Source organism: Felis catus, chromosome A2, assembly GCF_018350175.1.
Source record: "Felis catus isolate Fca126 chromosome A2, F.catus_Fca126_mat1.0, whole genome shotgun sequence".
Classification (NCBI taxonomy): domain Eukaryota; kingdom Metazoa; phylum Chordata; class Mammalia; order Carnivora; family Felidae; genus Felis; species Felis catus.
This window is the reverse complement of record NC_058369.1, coordinates 28644284-28665968: the sequence shown is the minus strand read 5'-3', so window position 1 is coordinate 28665968 and position 21685 is coordinate 28644284. Positions and strand designations below refer to the sequence as shown.

The 21685-nt window shown below is 40.3% G+C and overlaps 1 protein-coding gene across 7 annotated transcripts in view; it reads left to right on the top strand.

Moving 5' to 3' along the window:
- Positions 1 to 21685, top strand: part of FHIT (fragile histidine triad diadenosine triphosphatase) — a 1423954-nt gene that overhangs the window by 221973 nt on the left and 1180296 nt on the right. The window lies entirely within an intron of this gene.

Below are 21685 nucleotides of genomic sequence, written 5' to 3'. Positions count from 1 at the left end.
AACAACATGCGGAAGAGGGGGAGGGGGAAAGAGAGAGGGAGTCACAGAATCCAAAGCAGGCTCCAGGCTCTGAGCTGTCAGCACAGAGCCTGATGTGGGGCTCAAACCCACAAACTGTGAGATCATGACCTGAGCTGAAGTCAGATGCTTAACCAACTGAGCCACCCAGGTGCCCCTCCTATCTACTATTTATTGACTGTATCTTATATGGCAACCCTCAGATGGATGCTTTACCTTTCACAAGTTTGTTCTCTAATTCTGCTGAATTTGATAAAAACATTTTCTGATGTGGGCAAGTATCCCATCTACACCTGATCACATAAAGATAATGGAGAAATCATGTGCTTAGGAGTTGGACACATCTGAGTTAGTAATTCTAATCATAATCAAGTTGGATAACATATCTAACTTTCAGTTTCTTCACCTGTCCCATAGGCTAAATAATCCTATCTTGTAGTTTCTAGAGAGAATTAAATGAGAGGGCAAATATATCAAATGTTGGGCTCTGTGCTGCAAACACAGTACCCACCCTGGAAAAGTTGGTTTCTCTCCCTCTCCTAAGTACCTCTCATATAGAGAGGAAATGACAGGAGGCATAGATAATTGACAAATGGAATTGTATAATGAAGAAAAATCTTAATTGTGTGTTTAATGTTACATTTCTCATTCACCTATGTTTGAAATCATACTTGTATGCCTAATGTGCTTCTATCATTTAATTTTCTTAACAACTCTGCCCTAGGCAGTAGGGAGCTGCTGATTTTCTGAAGAGTAGGAATCAGATTCTCTTTTCCATTTGCTGATCTGTATGGATTTTATTGAAAGATTTTTTGCCTTCTGGCCAATTGAGAATCCAAATCCGAGCAAGAGATTAGAGGAAGGGAGGATAGTGAGGATAGGATATTAGTTGCCCTCAGTTTGTCCTTTTGGGGCCACTTGGAGTGGTTGTGTCCCTCTACTGGCAGTGATGGTTAGTTTTAAGATTAACATCTTCATCAAGCTTCTTCCTTCCTTTCACTACTTCTTTCCCTTTCTCCCTTTTGGCATAAGGATGATGACAGCTCCAGAGTATTGAATAGCCCTTATAGTTTGCCTGCATACTACCCACATTTTTGTAAATAGCACCCCCCCTTTTTTCAGGCCCTCCTCAATTAGTTTTAATTTGAGTGTATCCTTTGTGTCCTGTTAGGATCCTGACTGGTAGAACAGGGGACAGTTTTTGAAACTGCTTGTACATACCAGGCACACTGTTTATTTGGGATGGTTTAGATAGATGCTGATAGAGTAGATCAGAGAGCTAAAGATACTTAAGCCATCCTTGCTATTACCACTATTATATTCTATGTTATCAGTCTCAACTAATGTTAAGCCATTCCCTTTCACTATGGACATACTCTATACTTGAGCTCTTTGATTTGTACACTATTCATGTAACTCTAATACTAGACTTTGCCCTCCTTTAGGATAGGGACCATTTTATTCATCTTTGTGTCCTCGGTACAAGTACACCACTATGCTTTAGTGTGTACTTAGTCCAGCCATAATTTAATAATCTATCCAACTACTTCTAAGGATGAGCATGAATTGAAGTATACAAGTACACAGGCAGAAAACATTTTGATTCTTGATGTTAGCTTCCATAAAAACCTCAAACAATATATTGTTGATGTGTTATATCTGTAAACATTATACAAACGGATACATATGACTGTATGTCTTTTCTTTAGCACCTGCTATAGGAGAAAAATTGGATAGAAGCCTGGAAGGTGTGGGCAATTATAACATTTCAGTAGTATATACCGATCTGTTTATAATTTGAAATAATACAGAACATTTTTTTCTCTGCTGGCTTTTTTACTTATTTAAATTTGTTCTTAAGTGTTCTCAATTACTGGATATTGATGTTTTTTACTTTAAAAGCCAGATTGCAGATACTCTGGTAATAGTTTTTTACCTTTTAATTAATGATACACACTGGAGAAATCAGTATGAAAGCAGTCCTATCTTTGGCTTTTAAGGGGCATAAATACAGTGTAGTAGTGAAATGCATATTATAATTGAATATTAGAATTATCAGCATTTTTCAAATGAAAGCTCTCATCACTAATATTTTGATAGACTTCAATATCAGGATTAAAAACTGGTAGTGTTTGGTCAATTCAATGGCTGTCTTTTAAAGTCTAATTTGTAAAAGAGTAAGAATTCAGCTAACTTTTAAATTAGGGTGAATTTCTTAATCTTACAAAGGGATAAGCAGTGTGGTAGTTTCCTTCACATTTATACATTACATCTTTGCAGATTGCAAATGGCTATCACTGGTCTGAATATACAGACAACTGGTATGAGTCCCTTGAGAGTGACACTTTCTGTAGACTGATACGGATTTCTTTTGGGAGAATTTATATACAATAAATTATTTATATAAAAACTTAAAGCCCCTCTCCCATGCTTTAGGTGTGTGTGTACATATATATATGTATATATGTATATATATATATATATACATATATACATATATATATATACATACATATATATATGTACACACACACATACATGCATGTATACACATGTATGTGCAAAGACACACACACATATCACTGGCAAAATGCCACAAGCAATCAAAATTGGTCTATGTTTGATAGGGGAGGACTACAACCAAACCCTTTCCAGCAGCATCCTTGATGCATCAGGTCTGGAGACAGTGAGGACAACAGAGGTAGAATAGGACCAAGACAGAGTTAAAGATATCCTGGGAACAGGTGTGGAGTGTTGGTAAGCCATGAAAGGGATTCTGGTCTCTCCAGTTACTTTCTGCCAACTGTAAGAAGGAGTGTAAAGGAGGACATTGAGCCTGAGAGAAGGAGAGGTTGTTGGAGGAATGGGCACTGGAGGTTAGGGTCTAAGATCTGCTTTCAATGATTGATGAAGATACAAGGCAATCACAAAGGAAACAATACCTAGATTAGGAGTTTTTCCCCTCAACAACCAGTAAATCTGGATTAAAAAAAAAAGAAAACCTTAAATTTGGAAATAATTATAGATTGATCGGAGCTATCAAAGAAATGTATAGGGAAGGTCTGGGTACCCTTTATCCATCCCCAATGTTGACATTTTGCTTCACTATAGTACAATGTAAACCGCAGGAGACTGACCCTGGTACAATCCATAGAGCTTATTCAGGTCACGAGTTGTATAGGCACTGTGTGTGTGTGTGTGTGTGTGTGTGTGTGTGTGTGTGTGTCTAAGCAATTTTATCACCTATGTAGCTTCATGAAATCACCAACACAAATCACTTACCTGTACCATCATAAGAACTCACACTTTCTACTTCTTTACAGCCATACTCATCCAGTCCCCCATCCCTAACCACCAATCTGTTCTTGATCTCTATAATTGTCATATTTCATGAATATTATATAAAAGTGACCATGTAGTAGATATCCTTTTGAGATTGGCTTTTTAAAAATTGCTGATTAATATTCCATGTTATCGATGTACTGAAGTTTGTTTAACCATTTACCTATTGAAGGACATTTGGATAATTTCTAGTTTTTGTCTATTACAAATAAGCTGCTGTGAACATTCATGTACAAGTTTCTGTGTGAAAATGTTTCCATTTATTTGGGGCAAATGCCTAACAGTATAGTTTGGGTCACATAATAAGTCAGTTTTTTGTTTTAACTGACAGTTTTAACTGACTGACTGATTTTTAAAGGAACCCCCAAACTTTCTTCCAGATTAGGCATAGCATTGTACATTTTCACCAGCAATGTGTGACTGATCACTTTCTCTGCATCCTCACCAGCCTTTGATGTTATCATTCTTTTTGTTTTAGGCATCGTGTAGTGATAACTTATTATGATTTTAAATTGTATTTTTTTTAAAAAAATGTTTATTCATTTTTGAGAGAGGGAGAGAGAGAGTGCAAGCAGGGGAGGGGCACAGAGAGAGGGAGACAGAGGATCAGAAGCAGGTTCCAGGCTCTGTGCTGACAGCAGAGAGCCTGATGTGGGGCTCCAACCCACCAACTGTGAGATAATGACCTGAGCTGAAGTTGGATGCTTAACATATGGAGCCACCCAGGTGCCCCTTAAATTGTATTTTTCTGAAAGATAATGATGTTGAATGTCTTTTCATGTGGTTGCCACTGCATATGTTCTTTGGCGAAATGTCTTCTTGTGTCGTTTGCCCATTTTCAAATTGGATGTTGTTTTGTTTTGTTTTGTTTTGTTTTGCTGTTGAGTTTTGAGAATTCTTTATATAGTCTACATACTTTTCCTTTGTAAGATACATAGTATGGTTGGTCCAGAGCTTCACTGCTGCTGTTGTACGTCAGCTTGCGATCGGTGCCCTGTGGTGGGACTGAAGCTCCCCATTAAGTTTCGATGGGGCTTCCCTTTTCTGGTCCTTTGGTCTGAGACAGCAGGCTCTTTCTATTGGTGTTTTGGGGTTGCAGGCCTCTCTGGAACTCAGCTAAGGGTATATGTGAGATAAACAGAAAACTAGGGATTCACCGTGTTGTTCTCCTTGACGTTCTGAGGTCCTGAGCCAGTCTGCCTTCTTTTTTTTCCAGGTTTTAGAGTTCTTTTTATCATTTTCTGTTGAATAATATCCAGGATGTTTAGCTTTATTTAGAGTGAAAAATGATAGAGCAGAGAAAATTGAGGCCACGCCATCTTTTTCTGGAACCACCTTGTAGAGTTGATACTTAGGAAGTGATTTTATCTCAAACAGCAAGAGGATTGATTTTCTTGGAGATGTTATCAGACAATATGAGAGCATTGAAAGCTTTTAACCTGTTAATGTTTTACTATTGTGTCTTAAGTAGCCCTTGCATTATAGTGACCTTTAAGATTAAAAGCTTATAGGTGATTGTCCCTAATGCCAGTGCTTTGAAGTATTTTCATTAGTCTGAGACACAGGTGTTGCATGAACTGTTTGATGCATTGCCCAGATCCTCCTTCAGGAGCTAAGGACTCATTACCCCACCTCTCCCAGAGGCAGGCACCTCTTTCATGAGGTAGCCTGTCTGTGGTGACTTATCCCTGGAGGGTGTAAAGCCCTCTGCCCTTTGCTCCCAACACAAGATACCCCATCTTCGTTAATCCCCACAAGCTACGATTGGGACTTCCCCATCGGCCGATGCTGCTTCCTTTCTCTCCCTCCCTTTCCTTTCACAGACGTTGACCTAAAAGCATTCCTTTCAAAACCTCCTTCAAACTAAATATGTGAAGACTCTGGATCACGGGAAACCTAACCTGCCTAAAACTCATTTGCAGGTTTTTTACTGTTTTTCCTAAATGCAATTGCCCATTGTAAAGAGATCCAGTTCTCCTAGATGATTTTATTCATTTATTTGTTTGGTTATTTTTTTTTTTAAAATGACTTGATGGCCATTCTAGCCGATAATTCTATTTGTTTTCAAAATCTTCACTGAGGAGGATAAAAACCTGGGATGGTAGACATTTCTCTCCAGTTTTTGAAATCTATGTAACCTGAGAACCCTGGCTTAGGATCCTTTTAGATTTCTTGGGACCATCTGCTTTTATGAAGAACCATCACCAAACATAGCCAGTTTTGTAGATTCTTGTTTCAGAAAGTTTACACAAGGCTGCAATGACATCTTCTGCAATTGCTGTTAATATGTTTAATTCTTGCATGCTACGTGTATGCTTCCTGGTACTGTGTTCTCTACCTGGCGCTCCAGTCTGAGTTTCTTCACTTAATTTGGATGTTTAGACATGATGGTGGCAGTGCCATTATCTTTAGGCTTTTTTTTTCCTTAGCCACCAGCTGATCGCAGTGTGTAAACAGTAGTTTGCACATTACTCAGTGATATACACCTCCCACCAAGAACTGGTTACTCTTCACATGGCTCCTGATTTATTTCCCACCGTGCCTCTAAATTAACTACATGAGAGCTTCTCTGCTCTCTCAAGTCTCTCCTCTGCTTGTTCATTTAGAATTTCCCCTACCTCAATTATTGTGAGCCATGGAAGGAACTTAAATAAGGCCGGTGCATCTTTTTAAAAAAGATATTATATATTTGACTTTGTTCAATCAATGTGTACCTAAAGTCACTAGGAAATTGAATTTTTGTAAGCCTAATAAAAATGTAACTGCATTAGAAAAGCTTACCATTCCTATGGAGAGTCTTTCCTTAAAGGTACATGGTACTCCTTTAATTCGTGTTTAAATCAGACTTTACCTGTATCTGGGTCTTGAAAAAAATTGTGTGAAAGTGAGCCGGGTCCATTTTCATCTATCTTTCTGAACTATAGTTCAGATGGTGCAAATAGAGAGTAGGAAGGGGATTAATAAAAGTAGACTTTAATAAAATTAAGGACATTTGTTTTTCTCAGAGGCTACTGGATACCTGCTTACTGATAACAGCCTCCAAGAAAATGATGTAATGTTGAGAGACATTTATTGACAGTGCATCCTCAAAATCTGTTAACACTACCAGTTTATTAAAAGTCCGTATAAGTATGTGTTCTAAATATTTATTCAACATATTTCCCTGATGCTACATGTAATACCCCTTAAAAAGTGTTCCTCCTCTGGGGCGCCTGGGTGGCTCAGTCGGTTAAGCGTCCGACTTTGGCTCAGGTCATGATCTCACGGTTCGTGAGTTAGAACCCCGCTCTGTTCTGACAGCTCAGAGCCTGGGGCCTGCTTTGGATTCTGTGTCTCCCTCTCTCTCTCTGCCCCTCCCCTGCTCATACTCTGTCTCCCTCTGTCTCAAAAATAAATAAAAACATTAAAAAAAAAAAAAGTGTTCCTCTTCAGAAACCTCCTATGCTCTATCCAGAGTATATCCCTGGAAAATGGTAGTTCACCTTACGGATTAATGTTCCGTTCGGTTGTGTGACTTGTTCCAGGTCTCTTCGTGGGTATGAACATCATGGGGACAGTCTGGAAAGTTGGCTTGCTAAAAATGTAAGCATTTCATGACACGGCATGTTCCTCGATCATTTTCAGCCCAGGTTTTTTAATCAGGTCAAGGTCAAGTCATAGTTCTCTCCTAGAGGTCATGTGATGAGATTTAATTCAGTTGAGAGTACTTTGTGGTCTTTACCATAATCAGACACAGGCTATTTTTTCTGAGTTTCAAGATAAGTCTTCTGAAAATACAATTACAACAATACTGTTCCTTTGCCCAGTGCTGCCCAGGTTGGGGAAACCCTTCCATAGATTTCTCTCTGGAGCTTCATGATTGCCATGCTCAGAAAGCTTAGTTTTGTCCTTAATCTTTATATATATATATATATATATATATATATATATATATATATATTTTTTTTTTTTTTTTTCCCCTTCCCAGAAGAGAAAACTGAAAGCTGAGGGTCCACACGGTTAAGAACTCATGCTAGATTGCATGTTCAATAAGCATCAAGCCCAGGGCTAGAACCAGGCACTCTGACTACTTGTCACTTCTAGTAGGGTCAAACACTCAATACTACCATACCAGAACCAAGCAGCTAATGGAAACAAGTGACATATGAACCTACTGGGAGAGGCGGGGACACTGGTGACCCAGAGAAAAGCACACACAACGGACCGGGCAGTGCAGTGCCACCACTTGGCTCCCGTCAGCTGATGCCAAGAGGGGTTTCGGGTTTCCTGTGCTAAGATCTGATAAGATGTTTTTGTTTGTTTGTTTAAAGAGAAGCCAGAAACTCAGGTTTTTATGTAAAAGTACTGACACCTAGAAAGAGCCAAACAAAGAGATAGACAAACACTCAGGTGGTCCCAGTTTTTATTCTTCCATGTTGTAATCTGTGGCCTTGAGATACCCCTTTTCCCTGCATCAATTAGATGCTGAGTCAAGGAGACTGTAAGGTGGCTGAGGGCAGGGAAAAGCCATGTTTATTGTTGCGATCCTAAAGTCTGGCAAGGGGCCTGGTATTACACAGTTGCTAGCACATACTTTTAAACAGACACATAAGGAATGGCAGCAACAGACCAAAGCGTTCCCACAGAATGCGTCTTGAGACCCAGGCCAGCACACGGGTCAGCAGCGCGTCTTCTGTTCTCCTCCCAAACTCTGGGAAGCACGTTGTAAATATTCAGGCAGGTAGTAATTTCTATTGTTTCTGATATGGAAATTTTAGGAGATGTACAATTAGGGTGAAATCTTTACCTCTTTCTTGAATTACTGAAAAATAATTAATCACATTAAATACAGATATATGCCAGACATTTTAATTAAGTTAATTTCAACGTTTTCTGTACCATAAATTTCAGGCAGAGTGCTGTGTGAAAATTATAACTCTGGTCAAAGGAATCTCCATTTGAATGTGCACGATACTAAGTGTAAGTTTGCTTTTCTGAGAACATTTCAGGGAACCTCTACTTATTATAAAGAAGGGGGGGAAATGCCATATGGCACTTCAGTTGATGTTGATTATATATATGTATGTGTGTTGTCATGGATTCAAACACATAATTCTAGAATGTTTAGGAGTAGTTTACCAACTGTACTTTGGATGTCAAAAGTGTTCATGGCCAACCCCCTTATTTTACTTTAAACGATAAAATATAAGCAGTGATAATTAGGTTGGGTCTTCATAACAGCAACAAAAGGCCACAGTTAAGTCCAAAAATCATAAATGTGGTTGATAGGAGCTGTGATTATTTGTCCTATCTGTGACTGGTTTCAAAAGGTAGAATTCTGGTTTAATATTAAGAAAAAACATTTTTAATGTTTATTTACTTTTGAGAGAGACAGAGAGAGACTGAGGCATGAGCGGGGGAGGGGCAAAGAGAGGAGGCACAGAATCCAAAGCAGGCTTCAGGCTCTGAGCTGCCAGCACAGAGCCCGACCTGGGGCTCGAACTCACAGACCGCGAGATCATGACCTGAGCCGAAGTCTGACTCCTAACCGACTGAGACACCCGGGCACCCCTCTGGTTTAATATTAAATCTGATATTTTAGCTCACCTTTGGAACATGGCACTGTTCCCATTTTAATTGAGGAGATTAACAGCTAGAGAAGCCCATTCCCACACGCATGCCTGGCACCACACCATGCATCCAGTCTTTGGGTAACCTGTTGAAAGCACAACAGAACAATTCACCTCCAGCCTTTCCACTGTACTCTGACTTCAAGTTCTGCTTCACAAGTAAATAACTTGCCAACTTTGAATTAGCAATAAACAGCAACTCAAGATCTGTAGGGTTTCTGAGCAAGTCAGAAGTGGTGCTTGGAATGATTACATTCCTAAGCCCACAATTATCACAGCTCAGAACTAATTTTTATGCCTTAAATAAAACCAAAAGAATCGACACAAAGCACTTCATTTTCTGGGAAGGTTAAATTAAAATTAAAATGTTCGCCTGAAAGTCATCCTCTTTAAAATGCATTTCCTACGAATCACTTACCTGAGGAAGGAGTGACTACTGTAATTTCAATTTTTCAGCTGGAAATCCCTTTACTCCCTACAATAGATATAGAGGGGCCACTAGTATTTATTCCTTTTTTATGTATATTTTTAAAGTGTGATAGAATAAAAAATTATTCTGCAAGGCAGGTCTTTCAGGTGTACAGATTGTACACGCTTACACAATGTGGTAATGTATTTACCCAAATGGGCAGCAGAGAGTGCCTGACACTGAAACAGAATATTCCAGAGAGACCTAAAGTAGGCAGTGAGTAATAGCGAGAGGAGCACCTTGGATCATGTCACGTGTCTCCTGCAGAGTCCAGGAGCTTCTGTAGCTCTCTTTGAAACGTTCTACAGAACATCCAGGTCAGGGGCTGGGAGAGAGACAGACCACTGGGACAGATGTCGTGCAGGCACCCGGATTCTGCTGCAGGTGAAGCTGAGAGGAAGGAGAGGTGAATCTCCCTCCCCTGCTTTGGTAGCTCAGATGTTTTGGGGCCGGTGGGAATTTTATTTGAGATTTACATTAACTTTCATGTGGTAGGCGTCTAGCAAGTTACCTTGTTGACCTTCTAGACAGCAGATGTAGTAAACTGTTTTCCCATAGGCTCTATCTAGCATGAGTGCCTTTAAAAAAAAAAAAATTCTAAACATTTAAAAATGTCAATTTCTAGATTCCCTTTAAAAATTGGAAAATCTGGCAACACTGCACTATTATTATGCCCTGGTGATAGTTCCAGAGCTGAACCAGGGGTGTGTGGTTTAGATGGGGTACTTGTCCCCCGCTTAGCAATGCATGTATGCTCTCCCCGCATGCCTGGCTTCACTCATTTTCTCACCTGTCTGGCTTCACAGTACTTCTGAGTTTGCAGTGGCTGTTGGGCAAGCTTGCTAGAGTGATTTGATCCATTTGTTTCTCTCCTGGTCTCCAGCCTTAGATTCCCAACTGCTTAATAGACACATTTTAATCTCACTGTTCCTCTAGCTCCTGGCTCAACATGTCTGAGGCCAAAATCTTTCCCGTTAGCTTAGTGCTCAATGGTACTTTAAGCATTGATCTATATTATCTCATTTAATTTTCTAAAAAGGAAGTATATGCGTTTCTCTTGCAAATGAGGAAACTGATGCTAGAAGCAGAAAGCAAATTTAAGGTAGTCTGATTTGAAAATTAATATTGGCTCATTACTGTTTCGGGAGGATAAGGGACTATGTCATACATTTTCTTTCCTATTTTTTTTTCTTTCTTGCAATGTGCTTAGAAAAGTATCAGCTTAATGAAATGTGTAATGCACTTGGCGATTATATTGTTGCCTCTTCCCCTATATTCTCCATCCTTTAAGACAGACAAAGTGTCTATAGGCACTGTTAGGATGATAATTCCCCATTTCCACAAGGAAAGTATCCTAGCCCCAATCACAATTCAGAATAGTCTAGATCAGTGCCACCCAAATGAAATACAATGAGAGTCATATACATAATGGAAAAAATAACTTCATTAAAAAGGTAAAAAGAAAGAGGTGGCATTAATTTTAATAATATATTTTATTAAACCCAATATGCAAAAAATATTATCATTTCAATATATAATCAATATTTAAAAATTATTGGGAAATATTTTACATTCTTTTTTGGGGATACTAAGTCCTCGAATTCTGTACATATTTAGTACAACACACCTCAGTTCAGACTAGTAACATTTCAGTCGCTAACTGCACACATGTGGTTTCTGGCTACATGACGGAAAGCCCCTAGCCTTACATACGGAAGGAGTGTAAGGCAGAGAGATATGGTTCCTGTGGTGGCTGAGGCATAACTCAAAGTTCCTAAGCCCTGGTTCAGATCTCCTTTTGCAACTGATGCTATGAGCCTTGGGAGGTGCAAAGAAAGAGAGTTTTCGGATGAATTCTTTATTCTTTTTTTTTTTTTTTTTTATGGCTACAGCTGCTCGATGTTTGGTAGACTAAAGCGTTGGTATAATTTTATTATTTCTTTCCTACTTTTAGTGCAATTCTAGGGTTTGAATGGAGGGAGTTAGGATATGATTTCACAGGAAAGTGTTTTCTCTCCCAGGATAGTTCACATTCCCTTGCCAGCCTGAGGTGAGATCCTAAGTCCAAATCGATTCACTTCTAGAAGGATTTCCCTTTTGCCTCCCATTAGGGATAGCGAGTGAACACACAGGAAGGACATGTCGCATTGTTGGGAGTAGGAGAGCGCCAGTGAAGAAGAAACCGAAGAACGATGCAGTAAAGTGTGCATTAAAGGTGCTAACCTGGTGTCAGGTAGCACCAGAATGGACAGCCTGACTCCGGAATGGAAGTGCGTCCCGCTGAAGCAGTAGTAACTGTGATTTGTGACATCCAGAGATGCAGACTAAAGGCAATCGATTACGTATGGCCTGTTATTACTTTGTGAAAACTAGCCCCGAATTGTTTTATTCTTAGTGTTTTTCCAGGAAAGCAAGGTTTCTTTTGCTACCTTTTGTCACTGAGATAGAGGCAGAAAAACTGAACGGTTCCAGTGAGCGTGAATTTCTAGCTAGTCTACTGATTTGAATTTCAAGTCACAATAATATGGTCATAAAAATTTGCCCTGGGCACATCTCTGGCTGATCTTAGCCGCAAAACATGTTTTAACGCCACATGATGAGATTTAATGGCTTTTGCTTCGTGGGTTGGGCGCTTTATCAGGGAAATGAAATAATTCCATTTAGATTCTTTTCCTATGCTGGAAGCTCTCTCAGTTTCCCTCATTAAAATGCCAAAAAGTGCTGCCTAAACATATGCTCTGAGCTTCAGTTGTTCCGCAGCCTGTTATTATTTTTATTCTTTACAGAGCACCCAGGTACCTGCGATACATTTCTGATATGGGAGAGGCTGCACCCCCTTGAGCTTTCGTTTAATGCAGATGCATTCAGTGCAAATGGAGGGTATGGTGCCAAGCGGGCACTTCTTGCCAGGTGCAGGAATAGATTTTGAGAAGTTAGTCATGGCCACAGTTTGACATGCTTCCCAGTTGTCCTGTCACAAAGCCCTGTGGTTTTTTGCCTTCCTTGTGGCTGACAGCGTGGGTAGAGCTGTTGAATATAGAAAGGGGGACACGACCTTAGAAGCGAATGAGCTCCCAAATGGTTCTGAGGTTGGCATTCTCCTGAAGAGAGCAATCGCCATTTGTTCATTTATGTAGCTAATTCTGATCGCCTGAAATGATATTTAAAAAAAAAAAAAGGTATAACATATGTACATACAGTAAACGTTTATGAAGTACGCTAATCTTAAGTATACAGATTGATGTTATCTTTATATATGTGTATCTCTGTGCAACCAACATCTAGACCAAGGTACACAAGACTTTGGAGCATTCCAGCAGGTTCCTTTGTGCCCCTTTCAAATGTTTTCCAAATACACTTCCTCAGGAGGTAACTGCTATCTGATGTTAACATCAATTACTGTCACCTGTTCTTGAACTTCATTTAAATGGAATCACACAGCCTCTCGCCTCTCCTTTCCAGCTTCTTTCAATGAATATATGTGTAAGATTCATCTGTACGTTTGGGAGTGCCAAACAGTTCATTCCTTTTCTTTTTCTTTTGATTTTTTTAGTGTTTATTTATTTTTGAGACAGAGAGAGACAGAGTGTGGATGGAGGAGGGACAGAGAGAGACAGGGAGACACAGAATCCAAAGTAGGCTCCAGGCTCTGACTGGTCAGCACAGAGCCCGACGTGGCGCTCGAACTCACGGACTGTGAAACCATGACCTGAGCCGAAGTCCGATGCTTTAACTGACTGAGCCACCCAGGAGCCCCATGTTCATTCCGTTTCATTTCCATGGAATATTTTATTACATGAAGATAACTGCATGTTGCCAATCCATGCTTCTGTTCATGAATGAGCATTTGGATTGCTTCCAGTTGTTCTGAAATTCTGTTTTGGTTCGGATTCGACCACGTGTGGGACACTAAAGACGTTGGTACTTGTCCGGGGAGCTGGAGCACAGAGATGCTCTCGGTCCATCTCCTGTAGGTGTGTCTTCTGCCCTCATTGATCTGTGCACTTGCTTCATCCTTCACCTCACCCTTTCCTCTTTCTCTAGTGCACCATGGGCCAGGCATTACTGCTGCTCTGTTGTGGTAAAGTCTGACTTGTTTCTCTCCAAAACCCTGGGAGAATTATTACCACAGGTTTTACAAGGAGAAACTAAGGCTTTAGTAAGTTAAATGGTGTCCCTAAAATCACACAGCATATTAATGGCAGACCAAGGATTCAAACCTAGATTTTGTGACTCATACCATATTCTCAATCACTACATATACTGACCAAGACCGGGTCCTTAGCATCTGTGAGGAACTGACATCTTTGAGATGGAACACAATTTTGTCCATTCTCTTAGCCCATGACTAAAAATCAGCTGTAATTCTTAAAATGTCAGAACCTGTCATTCCCTGGCCTTAAACCCTCAGTGGCTCTGCTTGTCATTAATATACAGTCACCATGGCCTGCACAGCTCCCGCCCGATCTGTTCCTGTCTCCCTCCCTGACCTTATCCCCCATCTATCAGACCTTCCTCAGGTTACATCGAACTTCCTCCGTTCTTGAACAAGCTAGCCTTGTTCCTGTCATTGAGCCTTTGAGCTTTGCCATTTCTTCTACCCAGAATGCTCTTCAGATCTTTGCATGTCTGGCTTCTCCTTGTCATTCAGCTCTCAGCTCAAATGTCACCTTCGCAAGGAGTCCTTCTCTGACCACCATTAGGAACGACCTATCACGTTTCCTTACTTTACTTCCTTCCTAACTAACACTTACTGTTCCAAACTTAATTTGTTCATCTGATGGATCACTTATTTATTGTCTGTGTTTCTCAGCTGTCTTGTTTACGGAGAGATCCTCAGCTTCTGGAAAAGTGCCTGGCTCTTAGTAGGTGCTCAACAGGTATTGATTGAATGAACAAAGGGATGGGTAAATGGGCATTTCCAAGATTTCTGGTGCTCTGCAGACTATTTCATTATGTATTTTATAAAGAAAGAAAATCTTATTTCAAAAATGTGACCTTACAGGTTGAAAGGTCCAATCGGCATGTGATGAAATGAAGGGGATAAGGAGGTGGGCACATTATTAATTTTATGTGTGGAAACATGATCACAATCGCAGGAATTGACTTCTGGCACTGAAGCAATTTCCCAAATGTCAGAACTAACCATAAGATCCTAGAAAGTGGTTCTTCTCTTATTGTCATTGCTTACTGTTTGTTTACTGCTCGTTGTGAAATATTAGAATGGGGAAACTATCTCACGTATCCAGCCTGGAGCATAGCATGTGACACAAATCATAACAATTAACACATGCTTCTATACCGAGGCTTAAGAATAAGAAATGCCACAAGAAAAGCATGTGTAGATGCTGTCTAATCACCACCCCTCCATTCTATTGTGACAAGCCTCGGAACCATTAATGATCCTTTATTCAGCTCAGTGCATGGGGTTAACACAGATACCTTTAGTAACGAGCTGCTTCTTATCTGTGACGGCCACTTTGCCATTTGTAAGGCTGCAGGCCAATTCAGTAAATTCGGTCACTGTCCTCCTAGCTGTTTCTGAAGTTGTAGGAAGTTTTTAATTTAAATGTCTTCAGTTCGTTGGTGTAGATTAAAATTCCTAGGCCCCAAGCAAACTTTGTCAGAGGGACTTGCAGTCAATGCTCCTCGAATATTGCATTCCAGGCACCCTAGAGCATGCACAGAAGTGTGTGTGTGTGTGTGTGTGTGTGTGTGTGTGTGTGTGTGATGGGCAGGGCTGGAACACTTGTGCCCTGTGGAGGCTAGAAAAGCCACATTAGGAGCAATACAAGCAGGCAGTTTGGGCAAGGAGTGGTGAAGGATTGTGTGTCCCTGCTAGCCTTGGCAGAATTTCTTATTACCCCACATCAGATTGCATCCCTTGCCTCTGATGTCTGTATGTTCATCTTTTTCCTCCCACCTCAGGCTTTTATTGATGCTTCCACCTCCAGGCAGTGCACAAACGCAAACTTCTGTTTACTATCTTGAGTAATGATATTAATTCCAATGCCCAGGGATAATGTATCGCTTATTAAACACTGTAGCAATAACCATTAGATGGTGATTCAAAGAGAAAGGAAACAGAGTAGAAAAGCATCCCTAGTCCCCTCAGCAAACATGATCAGCATTGAACAAAAGCAGAGTTTTCCTGGACAACAGTGGGTAGTGTTAAGAGCCTCCATGACTGACATACAGTATTATCTTTGAAGAGTAAACTTCACATCCGTAACCTGAGAATAATAATTGAACCTACCTGCCCGCGTCCTTGCAAAGGTGAAATGAGATATACGGAGAGCCGTCAAGAGAGTGTCTCCGATGTAGTAGGAACTTGATTAAAGTTTTTTTTTTTTTTAAGATAATTTATTGTCAAGTTAGCTAACATATAGTGTGTGCAGTGTGCTCTTGGTTTGGGGGGTAGATTCTCGTGATTCATCGCTTACATCCAGTGCTCATCCCAACAAGTGCCCTCCTCGATGCCCATCACCCATTTCCCCTCTCCTGTGCTCCACCCTCCATCAATCCTTAGTTTGTTCTTTGCATTTAAGAGTCTCTTATGGTTTGCCTCCCTCCCTCTCTGTTTGATTAAGGGTTTTTGTAATAAGACCTCTTAGTAAGAAGTGTGTTGTTATTGCATGTGGCATATGCTGTCCCCACACAGTGTAACAAACCCTGTGAAGACACTTTAAAATACAAACAGTTCCTTCCACTGCTCATGGGTATGTAAACTAAAGATTTCAGTAGAAAAACTCATGTTGTTTCTATGTGATAACCGAATTATCTTAAATTCCTTTAAGAAAGTCACACCCATTTACAAACACTTTTATCAGGGATCAGTTAGAATCATATTCCCAAGGATTATATTCCCAAGGATGTGCTAAACTTTGTTGAGATTCTCTTCAGTGTACTCAGTTTTATAAAGAAAGCCTCCTTTCTAGAAAGTTGTCTTGAACCAGGAGACTTAAAGCGCAAAATGTAGAGGAATCGAATGCAAACAAATGTGTCAGCCTTTCCCCATCCACCTTGTCAAGGTTGAACATCCTTGAACAAGCCTCCGTGTTTCCAGTCCATGCTGTGCCCCTCCTCCTTCATGTTAGTTCGTTATTTGTCGGAAGATTCTTTTCCCTTCTTTGTGGCTGGTCCGCACTCCCTTACCCTTAGGATCTCAGGTAGGGTATTATATCCCCTGGAGAGCCTCTTGATACCACCCCTCCCCGCCTCCCCCCCCCCCCCAGATCTGCTCCATACTTGGTTTTGTGCTTCCATTGCTCCTAGAATCCCTTCATTTTACTTTGTCCTCTTGTACCTAATTATTCTTAATTTTTTTTTTTTAATATTTAGTTTTGAGGCAGCGGTGGGCATCTTGGGGGGAGAGTGAGACACAGAATCTGAAGCAGGCTCCAGGCTCCGAGCTGTCAGCACGGAGCCCGATGTGGAGCTTGAACCTGTGAGCCACAAGATCGTGACTTGAGCCTAAGTGGGACTCCTAACCAACTGAATCACACTGGTGCCCCTTGTGCTTAATTATTCATAATTATTATGTTTAATGCTTGTCCTCCTCACTAGATTATCAAGGTAGGGATTCCTTTGTTCAGCACTGTTACACAGTCCTTGGTACATGTTAGGTGTTTTGACAAATGTAGTGAGTAGCGCTTATTCTTTATGTAATTTTTTCTTTTGTGTTGCACGTACCTAAATGGTTAAAAACTTAGATTATATTCTTCTCTTGTGTTATAATAGTTCTCACCCACTACAGTTAAAGTTTGCCTTTTGTACCATTGAAATGATCATGTGCTGCTTTTATGTAAAGGTTACGATTTAATAGCATTTCAACCAACAAGCTTTTGATTTTTAAAGAAGTCATTATGTAATACATTGGTACGATAGTACAAGGTGACATTCCCTCTCTCTCTAAGATGCCTTAAGTCTTCAAAGCACATCACACAATTTCATAAATGGTGAAGATATTGATTTTAAAATCCTGATGGAAAAGAAGGCAGAGCCTTATGTTTGAATTCTGAGTTACAATCAGATATAGTAAATCACCAAGAACAAAGGATGGTTACCTCAATACCCAGAATTAGGAAGCTGGAAGAGACTGTGAAAGACCCATTTTCAATTCCCTTGTCTTTTTGAAGAATCACACCTCCTGGAAAACCTTTGGTCCTTGCCTGATTGTTTCTAACCTGCACTGTGAACTTACTATTATGAATCTATAAAATAATTTTAGCTTTATGCCCTTGTTTAGGATTTGGGGAGATATCAAAATGACCAAGACCTTTAAGAACTAATGAGTAAGTGCCTATAGAGAACTTAGAACATTTCTAGGTACATACCAAAGGTGTAATATATGTCAGCTGCTCTTGCTGTGATGTTGGTAAGATTTCTGGCTCTAATGTGTGGTGAAGCCATTTCTCAGATGAGTCTGTGAGGTGGAGCTTGCAGTGGGCCCAGATACCCAAATTTGGTTTGAGAAAAATTTGAAGTATCTGAGGCCATCAAAATGGCAATATCTAGTAGTTAACAACAGAGAAATTTGAGATCCAGGAGCCTAATCAGGTAGAAAGCTCTGTTGTTGGGCACTAAGCAATTCAATCAGTCTTATTAACCACTCTTTCTACTTTGAGGTATTGGCTTCACAATTTTTTTTTCTGCTTGCCTGTTCCCCAAATTTAATTGAAAAATGTATATGCCAGTATTCACAAATGAGGATGTAAGTGGAATTAAAGCAATTTTTAAAAAGGGGTAAGATTTAATCCACCCCAGCACACTCTGAATCTGGTAGGCTAGAGCAGAGGCAGGTGGAATAAAGAATAATGTAATACAAGACTGGTTTTGGTAGTGATGTTCATTCAGTGGTTTTTGAAGTGTGGGCCCTAGAATGTCAGGAATAGCATCAATATGGTAGGTTGACTAAAGGCCCCTCAAATGTGTCCACATCCTTATCCCCAGACTGTTATCTTATATGGCAGAAGAGACTTTTCCATGTGAGTAAGTTAAGGATTTTGAGATGAAGAGATTAACCGAGATGATCTGGATGGGCCCAGTATGGGCCCTTGGAAAGAGGGAGTCTGGAGTTAGTAGTAAGAGTTGTGATAACATAAAGAAGAGGTTGGAGATGCAAGAAAGGGGTCATGGGCCAAGGAATGCAAGGGCTTCTAGAAGCTCTAGGAAGCAAGGAATAGATTCTCCCTTGCAGCCTTCTTGAAAGAGCCTGCCCTGATGGCACCTTGATGTTAGTTAGCTCCTTAAGACCTATTTTGGATTTCTGACCTCCAGAACTGTAAGGGAATACATTTGTGTTGTTTCAAGCCACTAAGTTTGTGGTAATTTGTTACACAGTGATAGGAAGCTAGTGCACCTAGGAATTTATTAGAAATGCAAATCTCAGAAATGCCATACCTCAGACTTGCCCAGTCAGAAACCCGGTGGGGGAGGGGAGACCAAATAATCTATGGTTTAAGGAGCCCTCTAGGTGGTTCTGGTGCACAGGAAAGGACCAGTAGTCTTTGGGAACTGCTTTTATAACACAGCAGATCTTATGCTCCAGGGATGGAATACAGTTGTCTGCCTTAGGTTACATGCCTATTTTCCCAACCAATCACTACATATTTGTCACATGGCTTCCCCTGTGGGAAAAGGCACTGGGGCACTATGATTGACAGCATAACCAGAAACACATGAAAATTTGTGGAGTTCCTGGAAATTTTGTGAAAAACTTGTGGAAAGAGAATAATGTAACCAGAAGGAGGATGGCACAATTAGCTGGAGAGACAAAGCGAGAGCCATTCATAATAAGTTTATGACTTTAGTGGTCAGAGAGAAGGAAGAGGATTCTTGTGTGAAGGAAGAGTTTGTGCCAAGGCCCAGTAGTCAAAAAAATGCAGAATACATTTAGGATATGGCAAAAAGGGGGGTGGTATAGCGACAGTATGGTACCTAAGGTAAGGGGAGGGGTGACAACTAGTGAAGATAAGCTTGGAGGTCCTCAAGTGCCATGCCCATGAGTTTTCATTATGTTCTGGGGGGGGGAGGGGGACGCATACATTGGTTTTGAACAAAGAGACTTATGATGAACATGGGCTTTAGAAAGTTTGGGTTCTCACCTTTGCCAGAACATCACATCTACTTCTCGCTAGTATTGATCTCCGCCATCATATATGCATACTGAGTGCTGATTATGTGTCACTCTAGGGAGTCTCCATGCATAGATTTTGTATCATTATGTGTTCAAATGATGGTTTTTCCCTGTGGGAAACTTTAGCTTTCAAACTGTTAGATCCCCTACAGTAAGGAATACATTTACACACACACACACACACACACACACACACACACACACACACCTTTGTGAAACGATACCCACTCTTAATATGTGAGGTACATTCCATTCTCAAATCAATTCTATTTTAGTTTTTTTTTAAAAATTCTGCTTATAATTCCCTAAATTGATTTTTTGATCCATTATTGGGTTATATCATGTAGGTTGGAACATTCAATGAAAGGAGCAGTATGTTATTCATTTCTGTATCTTTATCTATCTATCTATCTATCTATCTATCTATCTACCTACCCACCTACCTACCTACTACCTACCTACCTACCTATCTGTCTGTCTGTCTGTCTATGAGTAAGGCTTTGCTGGGGATCAGACAGGAATGGGCAGGGACTATGCTGGGGGAGCATGGCCTGTATACCATGCCCAAACTAGTCTGAGTTCAGTGCTGGGGAACTCAGGGCTGGGTCTAGCTGGGATCTTCAACACAAAAGCAACCACTGAAGACAAGGATATTCTGGTTTTTGTTTATGCAGGAAGCATAATGTGATTGGGGAGATGAACTTTACTGAAGAAACGTGGGGAGCAAAGGTTTTAAAGGACTTGGATGAAATTGGGGTTGGGGGAAGAAATGGGGCCAGGGATGCATCTGGGGGACTATCAGTTCTTAGCAGAGTTCTCTGCATATAATAGACCCCCGATAAGGCTTAAATATTAGATCTGTGAAATTTTGCCAGACCTCCAGACTTTCTTGATGCCATATGATAGTGCATTTCCCTGCCAAGTAGTGGATAACAGATTACCAAAGCTCTGAACAGATACAAAGCTCTGAACTGCCAAGTAGTGGATAACAGATTACCAAAGCTCTGAACAGATACAAAGCTCTGAACATTTGGGTGGGCATATTGGGTGGATGGGGGAGGAATGAAGGGTCAGTAGAAGTAATGACACATCTTTCCTGTAATAAACATCAAAGCTTAAGAAGAACATGGGCAGATTGACTTCTAATCGCATTATACTGAAGGTCAGAACTGCTTTATATGAAATAAACTTTGCCCCATAAATTAGGTTCGTATCACCCTGAGATGCTAAATCAGCAAAACTGGTGTCAAATGCAGAATGAGGAAAGCTGTCATGTTAGGATGTACAGAGAGTGTGAGTCTAGAAAGGGTATCATGTAAGTGGTATTCTCTTTTCCTGAAATACCCAGGAGAGCCATGGACACTGGTTCCCTATCTGCAGACCTGAGAGAGATGAAAGATGGTGTAGAAGAGCTTCCCTTTTGTAGCATTTTCCACTTTCTACAACTGATCATTTTCATCAGCTTGATAGTATGTTTTGTCATTGTAATTCCAGGTCTGAATTTTTTTGAGTTTTAATTATTTGAGTAATCTCTACAGCCAACGTGTGGCTCAAACTCACGACCCCAAGATCAAGAGTAGCATGCTCTCCCAACTAAGCCAGCCAGGCATCCCCCCAGGTCTGAATTTTTTTTTAAGCCCAATATTATCCTTATTTGCATTACTGTTGTGGCTCTTGTCCTTTATAGGGTCTCATTTCTGTCTTCCAGTGTATGTTTGAAAAAACAAAATCAAGGAGAACAGGGCTTAAGAAACACCTCATTTATCCTGTGATAATTAAATTAACAAAATAACTATGTGATTATCAGTGTAACTAAGATTTTTGTGGAAAAACCTAATATACAAACTATATGATTATTAGTCATTGGGTTATAGTACATACGTTATGTGGAAATACCTAATATACAAATATTATGAACTATAACCCAGTGACTAATAATCATATAGTTTGTATATTAGGTTTTTCCACAAAAATCTTAGTTTTCATCCCTGCTCTGATGGTCTCCATGCCATACATTCCCTCCATGTGCCAGTTGCTGATCTGTAGAATGGACAGGAATTATAACTTCTCCACTGAATGTTGCACCTTTGCAGAGATCAAATGACCCAG